Source organism: Oncorhynchus kisutch, unplaced genomic scaffold, assembly GCF_002021735.2.
Source record: "Oncorhynchus kisutch isolate 150728-3 unplaced genomic scaffold, Okis_V2 scaffold4026, whole genome shotgun sequence".
Lineage (NCBI taxonomy): Eukaryota > Metazoa > Chordata > Actinopteri > Salmoniformes > Salmonidae > Oncorhynchus > Oncorhynchus kisutch.
Genome location: NW_022265971.1, coordinates 119614 through 138762, shown reverse-complemented (window position 1 = coordinate 138762; position 19149 = coordinate 119614). Strand labels below are relative to the sequence as shown.

Genomic DNA, 19149 nt, shown 5'->3' with positions numbered 1-19149 from the left:
AATGCCAACTAGCACAAAGCTTGGTTCATACAGAAATTATTTATTTAGATCGGTGTGGAAGAACTTGACTGGCCTGCACAGAGCCCTGACCTCGACCCCATTGAACACCTTTGGGATGAATTGGAAACCAGATTGCGAGCCAGGCCTCATCGCCCAACATCAGTGTCCAACCTCACTGATGCTCTTGTGGCTGAATGGAAGTAAGTCCCTGCAGCAATGTTCCAACATCTAGTGGACTGCCTTCCCAGAAGAGTGGAGGCTGTTATAGCAGCAAAGAGGGGGACCAAATCCATATTAATGCTCATGCTTTTGGTCATGTAGTGTATTTACTAAAACTATAGGCTAATATTAGTGTTATTCATGCTCATAAAAATACTGGCGGGGGAGAATATTAGCCACAAATATAAATATCAGTAACCACTAGGAAAAATAACTATAGGCTTTGAAAGTGACTCGACCACTTGAAGATCTCGGGGCCAAAACGCTGCACATCAGACTCTCTCACTGCAAGAGGAACATGCCAACAAAGATTAACAGTGTGACTCAACTGAGGGGAATGTAAACAAACAAACAAATGTTTGGTACGATAAAAACACGACAGTCAATAAAGCAGCTATCGAGTGTTAGTTCAACAAAGACCAGTACAACATCAAGTGTTAGTTCAACAAAGACCAGTACAACATCAAGTGTTAGTTCAACAAAGACCAGTACAACATCAAGTGTTAGTTCAACAAAGACCAGTACAACATCAAGTGTTAGTTCAACAAAGACCAGTACAACATCAAGTGTTAGTTCAACAAAGATCAGTACAACATCTAGTGTTAGTTCAACAAAGACCAGTACAACATCAAGTGTCAGTTCAACAAAGACCAGTACAACATCAAGTGTTAGTTCAACAAAGACCAGTACAACATCTGTGAGCTGCTTGTGCTGACAGTTTGAGTTGACACATTTCCATTGGTTTATTCTGGTGGTTCGTTCTCTCAGGCTCAGCTCTGTTTTCCAACCAACCTTGTAAAAATGTTTTTCTAAAATGACTCTTTGCAGTGAAATACTGTATGGATTCTACTGAGTATACAAAACATTAAGAACACCTGCTCTTTCCATGACAGACTGACCAGGTGAATCCAGGTGAAAGCTATGATCCCTTATTGAGGTTACAAGTTAAATCCACTTCAATCAGTGTAGATGAAGGGGAGGAGACTGGTTAAAGAAGGATTTTTAAACATTAAGACAATTGAGACATGGATTGTGTGTGTGCCATTCAGAGGACGAAAGGGTAAGACAAAAAATATACATTAGGTAGGTGTTCCTAATGTTTGGTATAGTCAGAGTACAGTTACAGACTACTTTATACATTTTCAAAATGGTTTACTTCACAAAAAGTGAGTTTATCGTTCATTTTCGGGACTAAATCCTTGTGACAACAATAGGCTACAGTCAGTGATTACTAGGGCTGAGTCCCAAACGGCACCCCATCACTATGTGGTGATGGGCCCATAGGACTCTGGTCAAAAGTAGTGCACTACGTAGGGAAAAGGGCGTCTTTTTGAACATAGACTTTGTCAGAGATGACTAGGTTCTCCAGACCATCAGCATCCTCATATTGTCCAGTGGCTGGGGTGGAGGTCAGTGGTCAGGCTGTGGTCATCATACCAGGGTGAGAAATAGCAGCTCAGTGTAAAGGACATAATTAAAACCCTGGTCTGTCTGTCCGACAGCCAAGAAGACGGAGGGAGGGAGAAGACACAGGGAGGGAGAGGATGAAGACACAGGGAGGGAGGGAGAAGACACCGGGAGGGAGGGAGAAGACACAGGGAGGGAGGGAGAAGACACAGAGGGAGGGAGGGAGGGAGGGAGGGAGAAGACACAGAGGGAGGGAGGGAGGGAGGGAGGGAGGGAGGGAGGGAGGGAGGGAGGGAGGGAGGGAGGGAGGGAGGGAGGGAGGGAGGGAGGGAGGGAGAAGACACAGGGAGGGAGAGGATGAAGACACAGGGAGGGAGGGAGGGTGAAGACACAGGGAAGGAGGGAGAAGACACAGGGAGGGAGGGAGAAGACACAGGGAGGGAGAGGATGAAGACACAGGGAGGGAGGGAGGGGTCAGAGCAGAGGATAGTTAGATAGTTTGAAGGTAGTTGTGGTTCTGGTCAGGAAGACCACCAAGATAGGGGGAACTCATGATATCCCCCCTCCCCCTGACTGCCATCCTCCGCTTCCCTCAGTCTTCCCTCAGGACGAGAGATCAGGCAGTACTACAACCCTGATCTGTCTGTCCTACAGCCAAGAATACACAAGGAGGTATGGAAGGGGAGAAGACAGGGAGGGAGGGATGAGAGAAGACAGGGAGGGAGGGAGGAGAGAAGACAGGGAGGAGAGAAGATAGGGAGGGAGGGATGAGAGAAGACAGGGAGGGAGGGAAGGGGAGAAGACAGGGAGGAGAGAAGACAGGGAGGGAGGGAGGAGAGAAGACAGGGAGGGAGGGAAGGGGAGAAGACAGGGAGGAGAGAAGACAGGGAGGGAGGGATGAGAGAAGACCGGGAGGGAGGGAGGGATGAGAGAAGACAGGGAGGAGAGAAGACAGGAAGGGAGGGATGAGAGAAGACAGGGAGGGAGGGAGGGATGAGAGAAGACAGGGAGGGAGGGACGAGAGAAGACAGGGAGGAGAGAAGACGGAGGGAGAGAAGGGGAGAAGACAGGGAAGGAAACAGGAAAGTAGAGAAGGAGGGAGGGAGAGAAGGGGAGAAGAAGACAGGGAGGGAGGGAGCGAGATGCGGAGGGAAGGTCTCCCCTCAAGACAGGAGAGGTCAGGACACTATGGGCCCTGGTTCTACATAGGAACTTTGGGATACCACCTCTGCCTCCCACCACCATCAGTCTCCACTCAGGACTAGAGAGGTCAGGATAGGACAGGAGGAGCAATCTACCTGCTAGAACCGAGAGCAAGGTGTCAAGCCCTCCTCCCATTGTCAACAGGACCACATCAGAGGGAGAATAGCCTCTGTATCCCTCCATCCCTCCCTTCCTGACCTCCCCCCTCTTCTTCTCTGCTTGTATTGACTGGAAGGGCTTACAGGCCTGTTTTACACCCCTCCCCACGGCCTGCTGAATTGTCCCCTAGAGGTGTTTATGGGCCGGCTGACAGGATGTTGGCTCAAAGGATCCCCTTTAAGTAAATGTGGTGAACCTGCTGTGACCTTTTCAACAAAAACATACAACTCTACAACAGAAAAACTGTTGAGATGAGCGGTAGAATAAGCAGCATTGAAATGTTCTCTCTTCCTGAGTGAATGAATAAATGTGAATGAATGATCTTCTGTAATGACAACAAATTGGGCTGAGTTGAAGAAGTAACATCAGATAGAAATGGGCTGAGTTGAAGAAGTAACATCAGATCGGTACTGTCTTGATTTTGATGATCCTCACACTGGAGAAAAGTAACAACCTCACAGAGAATGACCTTGACGATGTGAGCTGTGTGCTTATGGAAAAGTTACACATGACAGACAAGCAGTTTGATTAGAAAAGCTTGTTATTTTCAACAGCTTAGAAGAACATTAGAGACACCAAAAACAGTAGTTCAGAAGCAGTAGAACAGGTCCAAACCAAGACAGGCCTGCCCTCACCTCACCTCACCTCACCTGCCCTCACCTCACCTCACCTCACCTGCCCTCACCTCACCTCACCTGCCCTCACCTCACCTGCCCTCACCTCACCCACCTCACCTGCCCTCACCTCACCTCACCTGCCCTCACCTCACCTCACCTGCCCTCACCTCACCTCACCTGCCCTCACCTCACCTCACCTGCCCTCACCTCACCTCACCTCACCTGCCCTCACCTCACCTCACCTGCCCTCATCTCATCTCACCTCACCTGCCCTCACCTCACCTGCCCTCATCTCATCTCACCTCACCTGCCCTCATCTCACCTCACCTCACCTCACCTCACCTGCCCTCACCTCACCTCACCTGCCCTCACCTGCCCTCACCTGCCCTCACCTCACCTGCCCTCATCTCATCTCACCTCACCTCACCTGCCCTCATCTCATCTCACCTCACCTCACCTCACCTACCCTCACCTCACCTCACCTCACCTCACCTCACCTCACCTCACCTGCCCTCACCTCATCTCACCTCACCTCAGGTTTCAGTTGGGATTGAGCTGGGTGTAAATGAGCACACTTTTTAGTCTCTCTCAGATATGTACAGTATTTATATGGGATGCATCCCAAATGGCACCCATTTGGAAAATTGTCAAATTCACGTGCTTATCAAGAGAACATCCCTGGTCATCCCTACTGCCTCTGATCTGGCGGACTCACTAAACAGAGAACATCCCTGGTCATCCCTACTGCCTCTGATCTGGAGGACTCACTAAACAGAGAACATCCCTGGTCATCCCTACTGCCTCTGATCTGGCGGACTCACTAAACAGAGAACATCTGGTCATCCCTACTGCCTCTGATCTGGGGGACTCACTAAACAGAGAACATCCCTGGTCATCCCTACTGCCTCTGATCTGGCGGGACTCACTAAACAGAGAACATCCCTGGTCATCCCTACTGCCTCTGATCTGGAGGACTCACTAAACAGAGAACATCCCTGGTCATCCCTACTGCCTCTGATCTGGCGGACTCACTAAACAGAGAACATCCCTGGTCATCCCTACTGCCTCTGATCTGGCGGACTCACTAAACAGAGAACATCCCTGGTCATCCCTACTGCCTCTGATCTGGCGGACTCACTAAACAGAGAACATCCCTGGTCATCCCTACTGCCTCTGATCTGGCGGACTCACTAAACAGAGAACATCCCTGGTCATCCCTACTGCCTCTGATCTGGAGGACTCACTAAACAGAGAACATCCCTGGTCATCCCTACTGCCTCTGATCTGGCGGACTCACTAAACAGAGAACATCCCTGGTCATCCCTACTGCCTCTGATCTGGCGGAGTCACTAAACAGAGAACATCCCTGGTCATCCCTACTGCCTCTGATCTGGCGGACTCACTAAACAGAGAACATCCCTGGTCATCCCTACTGCCTCTGATCTGGCGGACTCACTAAACAGAGAACATCCCTGGTCATCCCTACTGCCTCTGATCTGGCGGACTCACTAAACAGAGAACATCCCTGGTCATCCCTACTGCCTCTGATCTGGGGGACTCACTAAACAGAGAACATCCCTGGTCATCCCTACTGCCTCTGATCTGGCGGACTCACTAAACAGAGAACATCCCTGGTCATCCCTACTGCCTCTGATCTGGCGGACTCACTAAACAGAGAACATCCCTGGTCATCCCTACTGCCTCTGATCTGGCGGACTCACTAAACAGAGAACATCCCTGGTCATCCCTACTGCCTCTGATCTGGCGGACTCACTAAACAGAGAACATCCCTGGTCATCCCTACTTGCCTCTGATCTGGAGGACTCACTAAACAGAGAACATCCCTGGTCATCCCTACTGCCTCTGATCTGGCTGACTCACTAAACAGACAACATCCCTGGTCATCCCTACTGCCTCTGATCTGGAGGACTCACTAAACAGAGAACATCCCTGGTCATCCCTACTGCCTCTGATCTGGCGGACTCACTAAACAGAGAACATCCCTGGTCATCCCTACTGCCTCTGATCTGGCGGACTCACTAAACAGAGAACATCCCTGGTCATCCCTACTGCCTCTGATCTGGCGGACTCACTAAACAGAGAACATCCCTGGTCATCCCTACTGCCTCTGATCTGGAGGACTCACTAAACAGAGAACATCCCTGGTCATCCCTACTGCCTCTGATCTGGCGGACTCACTAAACAGAGAACATCCCTGGTCATCCCTACTGCCTCTGATCTGGCGGACTCACTAAACAGAGAACATCCCTGGTCATCCCTACTGCCTCTGATCTGGAGGACTCACTAAACAGAGAAACATCCCTGGTCATCCCTACTGCCTCTGATCTGGAGGACTCACTAAACAGAGAACATCCCTGGTCATCCCTACTGCCTCTGATCTGGGGGACTCACTAAACAGAGAACATCCCTGGTCATCCCTACTGCCTCTGATCTGGAGGACTCACTAAACAGAGAACATCCCTGGTCATCCCTACTGCCTCTGATCTGGCGGACTCACTAAACAGAGAACATCCCTGGTCATCCCTACTGCCTCTGATCTGGCGGACTCACTAAACAGAGAACATCCCTGGTCATCCCTACTGCCTCTGATCTGGGGGACTCACTAAACAGAGAACATCCTGGTCATCCCTACTGCCTCTGATCTGGCGGACTCACTAAACAGAGAACATCCCTGGTCATCCCTACTGCCTCTGATCTGGCGGACTCACTAAACAGAGAACATCCCTGGTCACCCCTACTGCCTCTGATCTGGCGGACTCACTAAACAGAGAACATCCCTGGTCATCCCTACTGCCTCTGATCTGGAGGACTCACTAAACAGAGAACATCCCTGGTCATCCCTACTGCCTCTGATCTGGCTGACTCACTAAACAGAGAACATCCCTGGTCATCCCTACTGCCTCTGATCTGGAGGACTCACTAAACAGAGAACATCCCTGGTCATCCCTACTGCCTCTGATCTGGCGGACTCACTAAACAGAGAACATCCCTGGTCATCCCTACTGCCTCTGATCTGGCGGACTCACTAAACACAAATGCTTGGTTTGTGAATGATGTTGGAGTGTGCCCCTGACTATCGGTAAATTAAAACAACAAGACAATTATGCCATCTGGTTTGCTTAATATAAGGAATTTTTAAAGATTTTTTACTTTTGATACTGAAGTATATTTAAAACCAAATACTTTTAGCCTTTTACTTAAGTAGTATTTTACTTTCACTTAAGTCATGACAATTGAGTACTTTTCCCACCACTGTAAAATTGCGCAACAAAAACATAAAAATTAATGACAGATTTCTTAAATGATCTTAGACTAATTCAGATTATTTTGAGGAAGTGTATACTGGCTACGGCGTCTCAAAATGGACAAACAGTACTATTTCTATTTTTTTCAAGCGAAGGTCTTTTAGGGGTGTATGCGAGCACACACACACACGTTCGGTTCGGCCATTAGATACATTTTTCATTTCCCCCATTATTACTTAAGGTTAGAATCTGATTCTAGATCAGTGTCTAGAGGCAACTTCCACCTGGAGATCTTTATTCAGCAGTAGTGTCCTGGGGCTCAGGGACCTGATTCTAGATCAGTGTCTAGAGGTAACCTCCACCTGGAGATCTTTATTCAGCAATAGTGTCCTGGGGCTCAGGGACCTGATTCTAGATCAGTGTCTAGAGGCAACTTCCACCTGGAGATCTTTATTCATCAGTAGTGTCCTGGGGCTCAGGGACCTGATTCTAGATCAGTGTCTAGAGGCAACTTCCACCTGGAGTTCTTTATTCAGCAGTAGTATCCTGGGGCTCAGGGTCCTGATTCTAGATCAGTGTCTAGAGGCAACTTCCACCTGGAGATCTTTATTCAGCAGTAGTATCCTGGGGCTCAGGGTCCTGATTCTAGATCAGTGTCTAGACTGTGGCGTGGGACACAGACCTGGGATCAAAATACTACTTTTAATCTTTCAGATATTTAGAGAGTTTGGCTCTAGCCTGCCAGGAATGCCAAATGGCGTTTCCCATTTTGGGACTATTCTATTGGTCCGTCAAATCAGGCATGCTCAATCAAGCTCAGAAAGTATTTTTAAGGATTCTGAATAGTATTTGAACCCAGGTCTGGTGAGAGATCAGTCAGGAGGATAAAAGTGGATGAACTGACTATGAAAACAAGTCAGAGTTCCATAGGTCCTATTCCCTATATAGTGTACGACTTTGGACCAGGGCCAATAGAGAAACTATTGACAAGAGACAATAAAGCAAACAGACACGTATCATTTCTGCAGGCATTTCAGGCCCACCTTTTTCAATAAAACCCAGACATTTTGTCAACATCACAGCCAGATCATTAACACAGACATGTAATAATGCATTACCATATATTGTGACCCTTGACCTTTTAAACACATAGTATAGCGACACGCAGTAAAACAACCATCAAAGATTACAGCAATATTAACCTTGTTCCCAGACTCAAGTGCTACTGAGAGAGTCGGAATGGTGGAAAAGATTACAGCAATATTAACCTCGTTCCCAGACTCAAGTGCTACTGAGAGAGTCGGAATGGTGGAAAAGATTACAGCAATATTCTCTCTTTTTCTCTAAAAATTCCACTGTCCATCCAATCACAGATTGCAGCCTGTTAGTAGAGACTGGAGACGGTAACTGGTAGGCGCGATTTCGTTGCCATTGCATTTCCCCAACAGTTCCCTTTTGTCTTTGTGACTGAGTCCCAAATGCCACCATATATGGGGCCCCGGGTCAAAAGTAGTGCACTACACATGGCGCTATTTGGAACGCTCCCTTTGCGTCTCTTCCATCCCAACATGACAGTGCATAACAACAGTCTCTCTCCAACCCAACCGCAGAAAAAAGGGGGGTTTTCACAGGAAGTACATTCCTCTACTGGCTCGTTGGGAGCCCAAGTCTATCTTTCCACCCATGTGTTCTACAGACACCACGACTGCCTCTCAAATCGCACCCTATTCCCTATATGGTGCAGTGCTTTGGACCGGAGCCCTGAGCAAAAGTAGTGCACTATAATAGGGGAAAGAGTGCCATTTGGGACACAAGCCATCTCTAGTTCAAAAGGGTTCAACTCAGTGCTTCAGAAAATAACAAGATACTAGCAGTATAAAAGGTTAAATCGCCCTGATGGATGAGGACCCTTTCACAGCTGTCTGTCTAACAGTTTACCAACAATATGACCGTTAGTTACAAGTGATGCAGGTTTGGTTGCCGAGGACACGCAGGTCCTTACGAAGACTGGAGCTACTGTGAAACACCGGCCTGCAACAGAAGAAAAAGTGATGGACAGACCAGGAGGGAGGGAGGGAAAGATGACAGGCAGATGAGAGACTGAAAAAAGAAGGAGGGGATCATCTCATCTCCTGCCAATCAGTGCTGGAGGGAAAGATGACAGGCACTTTTCAGTTACAACAAGTTTGAAACAATAACAACAGCTACAGTAAGGTATTTCCTCTGCTGGAAAATAGTATCTGTGTAAAGAGTGAAGATGAAGACACAGACAAACTAAATGAGTCATCAATGAATGCAACACAGGCAACACATCAGGAACACACACCAATCAAAGCAATCCTCTAAAGCGGTAATGTGAGCTGCACATACAGATGCTATATACCGTACAAGTCATACAACATCTCTTCTCTCCTATTTAAGGCAACAGTGGTTCATTTGTTGTGAACATCACCGTCCATCATGTGACAATACAAACCGCACATACCGTCTGGACCACTCCAAACAGGTTATTGCATTGTATTGTCAGCAGGATTGCACACATGTAGAGAGAGAAATCCCACCCTCTAGTGGTCTACACTGGTACTGCACCATGGAAATCTCTTGCAAACGTTTATCGTTTTCAAGTTTCAAGGAGTTTTAGACAAGGTGCCAATGCCACACAACTGGCCTCGGAACAACCCAGTAAAAGGGGTTGGGAGTCACATAAAACAGAGTCTCCTTTCTTGTCTACAAAACACGAGTCATCTTTGGAATGATGCCTTTTTAAAAATAGAGTATAAAACCACCTAAATCAAAAAATATTTTATTTTCCCTTTTGTAGAAAAAAAAGGCCTTTGTTTATCATGTCTCTCTCGGAGCGCTCAGAGGCTGAACCCATAGAGGCTTGAACCATAGAGGCTTGAACCCATAGAGGCTTGAACCCATAGAGGCTTGAACCCATAGAGGCTTGAACCCATAGAGGCTTGGACCCATAGAGGCTTGAACCCATAGAGGCTTGAACCCATAGAGGCTTGAACCCATAGAGGTTTGGACCCAGAGAGGTTTGGAGAGGCCGTTTAACAGTCAATCCTGTCCAGCAAAGTTCTGGGTGGGCTTTCTGACGCCAACATCCAGGGTCTCTACTCCCTTCATTCTGATCCAGCAAATCCACTGCTGGTGGGTAGAAAATGTCTGTGTCCCAAATGGCCACCCTGTTCCCTATATACTGCTGTTCTTGACCAGAACCAATAGGCACTATATAGGAATAGGATGCCATTGGGTGTCGGCCATCAACCAAGCCTCGGGTGAGTCTAACAGGCTACGATAATATTGCCTTCTGTATGTTTTCATGGCGACCCTCACTTCCCAGAAGTCTCAGTGGGTTGTATTCTGTCTCTCCTGAGGAAACCTGAGAGATTCGGCGTGTTGAGCCCCACAGCCGACGGGAAAACTGACCCGAGCGTACCTAGAGGAGAGAGAGAGAGATATACAGAGAGAGAGAGGGAGACAGAGAGAGATATACAGAGAGAGATATACAGAGAGAGAGAGAGAGATACAGAGAGATAGATACAGAGAGAGAGAGAGAGAGAGAGAGAGATACAGAGAGAGAGATATACAGAGAGACAGTGAGAGATACACAGAGAGAGAGAGAGATACAGAGATATACAGAGAGACAGAGAGAGAGGGAGAGAGATATACAGAGAGACAGAGAGAGATACACAGATAGATAGATACAGAGAGAGAGAGAGAGAGAGAGAGAGAGGGAGACAGAGAGAGAGAGAGAGATACACAGAGAGAGAGAGAGAGAGAGAGAGAGAGAGAGACAGAGAGAGATATACAGAGAGAGAGAGAGATACATAGAGAGATAGATACAGAGAGAGAGAGAGAGAGAGAGGGAGACAGAGAGAGAGACACACAGAGAGAGAGAGAGATACACAGAGAGAGAGAGAGACAGAGAGAGATATACAGAGAGACAGAGAGAGATACAGCAGAGAGATAGATACAGAGAAGAGAAGAGAAAAGAAGAGGAGGAGAAGAGAGGGAGGACCAGAGAGAGAGAGATACACACAGAGAGAGAGATGAGATAGCGACAGGTAGAGAGAGAGAGACAGGAAGAGGAGATATACAGATAGACATACATAGAGAGATAGATACAGAGAGAGAGAGGAGAGAGAGAGGGAGAACAGAGAAGGAGCGAGAGACGGATAGCACCACAGAGAGAGAAGAGAGATACACAGAGAGCGAGAGAGAATAATACAGAGAGGACATACATTAGACGAGATAGATATCAGAAGAGAGAGAGAGGGAGGATCAGAGAGAGAGAAGAGAAGAGATACTAGCACAGAGATGAGAGAAAGATACAACAGAGAAGGAGAGGAGACAAGAAGAGAGACTTATACAGAGGAGACAGAGAGTAGATACACCAGGTAGAGAGAGAGAGACATAGAAGCAGAGATACACCACAGAGAGAGAGGCAGAGATTACACAGAGAAGAAGAGGAGAGGAAGAACAGGTCACACTGAGCATGTGTTGAAAGTAGGAGAATGTAACTATTAGGGTAAGGGATGTTATTGAACTAAAGATAATCTTGTTATCATCTAACATGATTTCCAGATGGGATAGAAGCTCAGGAGCAAGTTGTTCTGGAACAGCGTGCATTAGGGATGCAGACGTTACCTCCTCTGTTTCCCCAGCCCCAACCACGATGAGCTTCCATCCTGCAGGCCCACCAGGATGTGGCTACTCTCTCTGGTCACCGACACACTCCTCACAGCCACCTTCAACGGCAGGGGAGACACCGCCAGCGCCAGACTGACAGACACACACACACACACACACACACACACACACACCACACACACCACACACACCACACACAGACACACACACACACACACACACCACACCACACACACACACACAGAATGAATGAATGTTATGAAGGTGGTTGGTAAGTCTTAATGAAGTTGTGTGTTGATGATGGCCATACACACTGTGTTGCATGTCTCACCTGTACAGGTGTCTGATGTGTAGGTTTCCCTGCTGGGTCCCCAGAATGATGTACTCAGGGACCAGGTAGAGAGCTGTCACCTCTTCCTCCAGGCTGACAGACGACAGCAGACAGCCATTCACAGAGTAAACATGGAGGGAGTACTTCTCCTTTAATACAGGACAGAGAGAGGAGAAGGAAGAGGGGGGAGACAGAGAGAGGAGAAGGAAGAGGGGGGAGACAGAGAGAGGAGAAGGAAGAGGGGGAGACAGAGAGAGGAGAAGGAAGAGGGGGGAGACAGAGAGAGGAGAAGGAAGAGGGGGGCGACAGAGAGAGGAGAAGGAAGAGGGGGGAGACAGAGAAAGGAGAAGGAAGAGGGGGGACAGAGAGAGGAGAAGGAAGAGGGGGGAGACAGAGAAAGGAGAAGGAAGAGGGGGAGACAGAGAAAGGAGAAGGAAGAGGGGGGAGACAGAGAGAGGAGAAGGAAGAGGGGGGAGACAGAGAGAGGAGAAGGAAGAGGGGGANAAGGATCCCCTTTAAGTAAATGTGGTGAACCTGCTGTGACCTTTTCAACAAAACATACAACTCTACAAGAAAAAAACTGTTGAGAGAGCGGTAGAATAAGCAGCATTGAAATGTTCTCTCTTCCTGAGTGAATGAATAAATGTGAATGAATGATCTTCTGTAATGACAACAAATTGGGCTGAGTGAAGAGTAACATCAGATAGAAATGGGCTGAGTTGAAGAAGTAACATCAGATCGGTACTGTCTTGATTTTGATGATCCTCACACTGAAGAAAAAGTAACACCTCACAGAGAATGACCTTGACGATGTGAGCTGTGTGCTTATGGAAAAGTTACACATGACAGACAAGCAGTTTGATTAGAAAAGCTTGTTATTTCAAAGCTTAGAAGAACATTAGAGACACCCAAACAGTAGTTCAGAAGCAGTAGAACAGGTCCAAACCAAGACAGGCCTGCCCTCACCTCACCTCACCTCACCTGCCCTCACCTCACCCACCTCACCTGCCCTCACCTCACCTCACCTGCCCTCACCTCACCTGCCCCTCACCTCACCCACCTCACCTGCCCTCACCTCACCTCACCTGCCCTCACCTCACCTCACCTGCCCTCACCTCACCTCACCTGCCCTCACCTCACCTCACCTGCCCTCACCTCACCTCACCTCACCTGCCCTCACCTCACCTCACCTGCCCTCATCTCATCTCACCTCACCTGCCCTCACCTCACCTGCCCTCATCTCATCTCACCTCACCTGCCCTCACCTCACCTCACCTCACCTCACCTCACCTGCCCTCACCTCACCTCACCTGCCCTCACCTGCCCTCACCTGCCCTCCCTCACCTGCCCTCATCTCATCTCACCTCACCTCACCTGCCCTCATCTCATCTCACCTCACCTCACCTCACCTACCTCACCTCACCTCACCTCACCTCACCTCACCTCACCTCACCTGCCCTCACCTCATCTCACCTCACCTCAGGTTTCAGTTGGATTGAGCGGGTGTAAATGAGCACACTTTTTAGTCTCTCTCAGATATGTACAGTATTTATATGGGATGCATCCCAAATGGCACCCATTTGGAAATTGTCAAATTCACGTGCTTATCAAGACATCCCTGGTCATCCTACTGCCTCTGATCTGGCGACTCACTAAACAGAGAACATCCCTGGTCATCCCTACTGCCTCTGATCTGGAGGACTCACTAAACAGAGAACCATCCCTGGTCACCCTACTGCCTCTGATCTGTCGGACTCACTAAACAGAGACATCCTGGTCATCCCTACTGCCTCTGATCTGGTGGGACTCACTAAACAGAGAACATCCCTGGTCATCCCTACTGCTCTGATCTGGCGGACATCACTAAACAGAGAACATCCTGGTCATCCCTATGCCTCTGATCTGGAGACTCACTAAAACAGAGAAACATCCCTGGTCATCCCTACTGCCTCTGATCTGGCGACTCACTAAACAGAGAACATCCCTGGTCATCCCTACTGCCTCTGATCTCGGCGGACTCACTAACACAGAGAACATCCCTGGTCATCCCTACCTGCCTCTGATCTGGCGGACTCACTAAACAGAGAACATCCCTGGTCATCCTACTGCCTCTATCTCAACACCTCACCCCCCCCCTGGTGGCGGACCTCACTAAACAAAACAAGAACCCCCCCTACTGTCACCACCCTCAACCACCTTCCTGCCTGACCTTCCTCCTCACCCTCGACGGCCACCTCCTACAAACCCCCCCCTCAAACACCCCCCCCCTGCCCCCCCCCCCCCCCCCTCCCTCACCCCAGAGTCCCTCCCTGGTCATCCCTACTGCCTCTGATCTGGAGGACTCACTAAACAGAGAACATCCCTGGTCATCCCTACTGCCTCCTGATCACCGGACTCACTAAACAGAGAACCTCCCTGGTCATCCCTACTGCCTCTGATCTGGCGGGATCACTAACAGAGAACATTCCTGTCATCCCTACTGCCTCTGATCTGGCGGACTCACTAAACAGAGAACATCCCTGGTCATCCCTACGCCTCTGATCTGGCGGACTCACTAACAGAGAACATCCCTCATCCCTACTGCCTCTGATCTGGACTCACTAAACAGAGAAATCCCTGGTCATCCCTACTGCCTCTGATCTGGGGGACTCACTAAACAGAGAACATCCCTGGTCATCCCTACTGCCTCTGATCTGGCGGACTCACTAAACAGAGAACATCCCTGGTCATCCCTACTGCCTCTGATCTGGCGGACTCACTAAACAGAGAACATCCCTGGTCATCCCTACTGCCTCTGATCTGGAGGACTCACTAAACAGAGAACATCCCTGGTCATCCCTACTGCCTCTGATCTGGCGGACTCACTAAACAGAGAACATCCCTGGTCATCCCTACTGCCTCTGATCTGGCGGACTCACTAAACAGAGAACATCCCTGGTCATCCCTACTGCCTCTGATCTGGCGGACTCACTAAACAGAGAACATCCCTGGTCATCCCTACTGCCTCTGATCTGAGGACTCACTAAACAGAGAACATCCCTGGTCATCCCTACTGCCTCTGATCTGGGGACTCACTAAACAGAACATCCCTGGTCATCCCTACTGCCTCTGATCTGGCGGACTCACTAACAGAGATCCCATCCCTGGTCAATCCCCTACATCCCTACTGCCTCTGATCTGGCGACTCACTAAACAGAGAACATCCCTGGTCATCCCTACTGCCTCTGATCTGGAGGACTCACTAAACAGAGAACATCCCTGGTCATCCCTACTGCCTCTGATCTGGCGGACTCACTAAACAGAGAACATCCCTGGTCATCCCTACTGCCTCTGATCTGGCGGACTCACTAAACAGAGAACATCCCTGGTCATCCCTACTGCCTCTGATCTGGAGGACTCACTAAACAGAGAACATCCCTGGTCATCCCTAGCCTCTGATCTGGAGGACTCACTAAACAGAGAACATCCCTGGTCATCCCTACTGCCTCTGATCTGGGGACTCACTAAACAGAACATCCCTGGTCATCCCTACTGCCTCTGATCTGGAGGACTCACTAAACAGAGAACATCCCTGGTCATCCCTACTGCCTCTGATCTGGCGACTCACTAAACAGAGAACATCCCTGGTCATCCCTACTGCCTCTGATCTGGCGGACTCACTAAACAGAGAACATCCCTGGTCATCCCTACTGCCTCTGATCTGGGGGACTCACTAAACAGAGAACATCCCTGGTCATCCCTACTGCCTCTGATCTGGCGGACTCACTAAACAGAGAACATCCCTGGTCATCCCTACTGCCTCTGATCTGGCGGACTCACTAAACAGAGAACATCCCTGGTCACCCCTACTGCCTCTGATCTGGCGGACTCACTAAACAGAGAACATCCCTGGTCATCCCTACTGCCTCTGATCTGGAGGACTCACTAAACAGAGAACATCCCTGGTCATCCCTACTGCCTCTGATCTGGCTGACTCACTAAACAGAGAACATCCCTGGTCATCCCTACTGCCTCTGATCTGGAGGACTCACTAAACAGAGAACATCCCTGGTCATCCCTACTGCCTCTGATCTGGCGGACTCACTAAACAGAGAACATCCCTGGTCATCCTACTGCCTCTGATCTGGCGGACTCACTAAACACAAATGCTTGGTTTGTGAATGATGTTGGAGTGTGCCCCTGACTATCGGTAAATTAAAACAACAAGACAATTATGCCATCTGGTTTGCTTAATATAAGGAATTTTTAAAGATTTTTTACTTTTGATACTGAAGTATATTTAAAACCAAATACTTTTAGCCTTTTACTTAAGTAGTATTTTACTTTCACTTAAGTCATGACAATTGAGTACTTTTCCCACCACTGTAAAATTGCGCAACAAAACATAAAAATTAATGACAGATTTCTTAAATGATCTTAGACTAATTCAGATTATTTTTGAGGAAGTGTATACTGGCTACGGCGTCTCAAAATGGACAAACAGTACTATTTCTATTTTTTTCAAGCGAAGGTCTTTTAGGGGTGTATGCGAGCACACACACACACGTTCGGTTCGGCCATTAGATACATTTTTCATTCCCCCATTATTACTTAAGGTTAGAATCTGATTCTAGATCAGTGTCTAGAGGCAACTTCCACCTGGAGATCTTTATTCAGCAGTAGTGTCCTGGGGCTCAGGGACCTGATTCTAGATCAGTGTCTAGAGGTAACCTCCACCTGGAGATCTTTATTCAGCAATAGTGTCCTGGGGCTCAGGGACCTGATTCTAGATCAGTGTCTAGAGGCAACTTCCACCTGGAGATCTTTATTCATCAGTAGTGTCCTGGGGCTCAGGGACCTGATTCTAGATCAGTGTCTAGAGGCAACTTCCACCTGGAGTTCTTTATTCAGCAGTAGTATCCTGGGGCTCAGGGTCCTGATTCTAGATCAGTGTCTAGAGGCAACTTCCACCTGGAGATCTTTATTCAGCAGTAGTATCCTGGGGCTCAGGGTCCTGATTCTAGATCAGTGTCTAGACTGTGGCGTGGGACACAGACCTGGGATCAAAATACTACTTTTAATCTTTCAGATATTTAGAGAGTTTGGCTCTAGCCTGCCAGGAATGCCAAATGGCGTTTCCCATTTTGGGACTATTCTATTGGTCCGTCAAATCAGGCATGCTCAATCAAGCTCAGAAAGTATTTTTAAGGATTCTGAATAGTATTTGAACCCAGGTCTGGTGAGAGATCAGTCAGGAGGATAAAAGTGGATGAACTGACTATGAAAACAAGTCAGAGTTCCATAGGTCCTATTCCCTATATAGTGTACGACTTTGGACCAGGGCCAATAGAGAAACTATTGACAAGAGACAATAAAGCAAACAGACACGTATCATTTCTGCAGGCATTTCAGGCCCACCTTTTTCAATAAAACCCAGACATTTTGTCAACATCACAGCCAGATCATTAACACAGACATGTAATAATGCATTACCATATATTGTGACCCTTGACCTTTTAAACACATAGTATAGCGACACGCAGTAAAACAACCATCAAAGATTACAGCAATATTAACCTGTTCCCCAGACTCAAGTGCTACTGAGAGAGTCGGAATGGTGGAAAAGATTACAGCAATATTAACCTCGTTCCCAGACTCAAGTGCTACTGAGAGAGTCGGAATGGTGGAAAAGATTACAGCAATATTCTCTCTTTTTCTCAAAAATTCCACTGTCCATTCCAATCACAGATTGCAAGCCTGTTAGTAGAGACTGGAGACGGTAACTGGTAGGCGCGATTTCGTTGCCATTGCATTTCCCAACAGTTCCCTTTTGTCTTTGTGACTGAGTCCCAAATGCCACCATATATGGGGCCCCCGGGTCAAAGTAGTGCACTACACATGGCGCTATTTGAACGCTCCCTTTGCGTCTCTTCCATCCCAACATGACAGTGCATAAACAACAGTCTCTCTCCAACCCAACCGCAGAAAAAAGGGGGGTTTTCACAGGAAGTACATTCTCTACTGGCTCGTTGGGAGCCCAAGTCTATCTTTCCACCCATGTGTTTCTACAGACACCACGACTGCCTCTCAAATCGCACCCTATTCCCTATATGGTGCAGTGCTTTGGACCGGAGCCCTGAGCAAAAGTAGTGCACTATAATAGGGGAAAGAGTGCCATTTGGGACACAAGCCATCTCTAGTTCAAAAGGGTTCAACTCAGTGCTTCAGAAAATAACAAGATACTAGCAGTATAAAAGGTTAAATCGCCCTGATGGATGAGGACCCTTTCACAGCTGTCTGTCTAACAGTTTACCAACAATATGACCGTTAGTTACAAGTGATGCAGTTTGGTTGCCGAGGACACGCAGGTCCTTACGAAGACTGGAGCTAACTGTTGAACACCGGCCTGCAACAGAAGAAAAAGTGATGGACAGACAGGAGGAGGGAGGGGAAAGATGACAGGCAGATGAGAGACTGAAAAAGAAGGAGGGGATCATCTCATCTCCTGCCAATCAGTGCTGGAGGGAAAGATGACAGGCACTTTTCAGTTACAACAAAGTTTGAAACATAACAACAGCTACAGTAAGGTATTCTGCTGCTGGAAAATAGTATCTGTGTAAAGAGTGAAGATGAAGACACAGACAAACTAAATGAGTCATCAATGAATGCAACACAGGCAACACATCAGGAACACACAACCAATCAAAGCAATCCTCTAAAGCGGTAATGTGAGCTGCACATACAGATGCTATATACCGTACAAGTCATACAACATCTCTTCTCTCCTATTTAAGGCAACAGTGGTTCATTTGTTGTGAACATCACCGTCCATCATGTGACAATACAAACCGCACATACCGTCTGGACCACTCCAAACAGGTTATTGCATTGTATTGTCAGCAGGATTGCACACATGTAGAGAGAGAAATCCCACCCTCTAGTGGTCTACACTGGTACTGCACCATGGAAATCTCTTGCAACGTTTATCGTTTTCAAGTTTCAAGGAGTTTTAGACAAGGTGCCAATGCCACACAACTGGCCTCGGAACAACCCAGTAAAAGGGGTTGGGAGTCACATAAAACAGAGTCTCCTTTCTTGTCTACAAAACACGAGTCATCTTTGGAATGATGCCTTTTTAAAAATAGAGTATAAAACCACCTAAATCAAAAAATATTTTATTTTCCCTTTTGTAGAAAAAAAAGGCCTTTGTTTATCATGTCTCTCTCGGAGCGCTCAGAGGCTTGAACCCATAGAGGCTTGAACCCATAGAGGCTTGAACCCATAGAGGCTTGAACCCATAGAGGCTTGA

General features: G+C 48.0%; 3 long non-coding RNA genes across 3 annotated transcripts in view; all 3 read right to left on the bottom strand.

The window, feature by feature from the left end:
• Positions 1-7887: 7887 nt before the first annotated feature.
• LOC116373158 (uncharacterized) lies at positions 7888-9479 on the bottom strand. The gene is made up of 2 exons (XR_004209529.1): positions 8140-9479; positions 7888-8073 (listed from the first exon to the last, which is right to left on the bottom strand). It is a non-coding gene; the product is annotated as an uncharacterized LOC116373158 (long non-coding RNA).
• A 7752-nt stretch (positions 9480-17231) lies between these two features.
• LOC116373159 (uncharacterized) lies at positions 17232-17566 on the bottom strand. The gene is made up of 2 exons (XR_004209530.1): positions 17484-17566; positions 17232-17417 (listed from the first exon to the last, which is right to left on the bottom strand). It is a non-coding gene; the product is annotated as an uncharacterized LOC116373159 (long non-coding RNA).
• A 1433-nt stretch (positions 17567-18999) lies between these two features.
• Positions 19000-19149, bottom strand: part of LOC116373157 (uncharacterized) — a 2231-nt gene continuing 2081 nt past the window's right edge. The window contains exon 3 of the long non-coding RNA XR_004209528.1: positions 19000-19149. This exon is cut by the window's right edge and continues 513 nt beyond it. This is a non-coding gene — a long non-coding RNA (uncharacterized LOC116373157).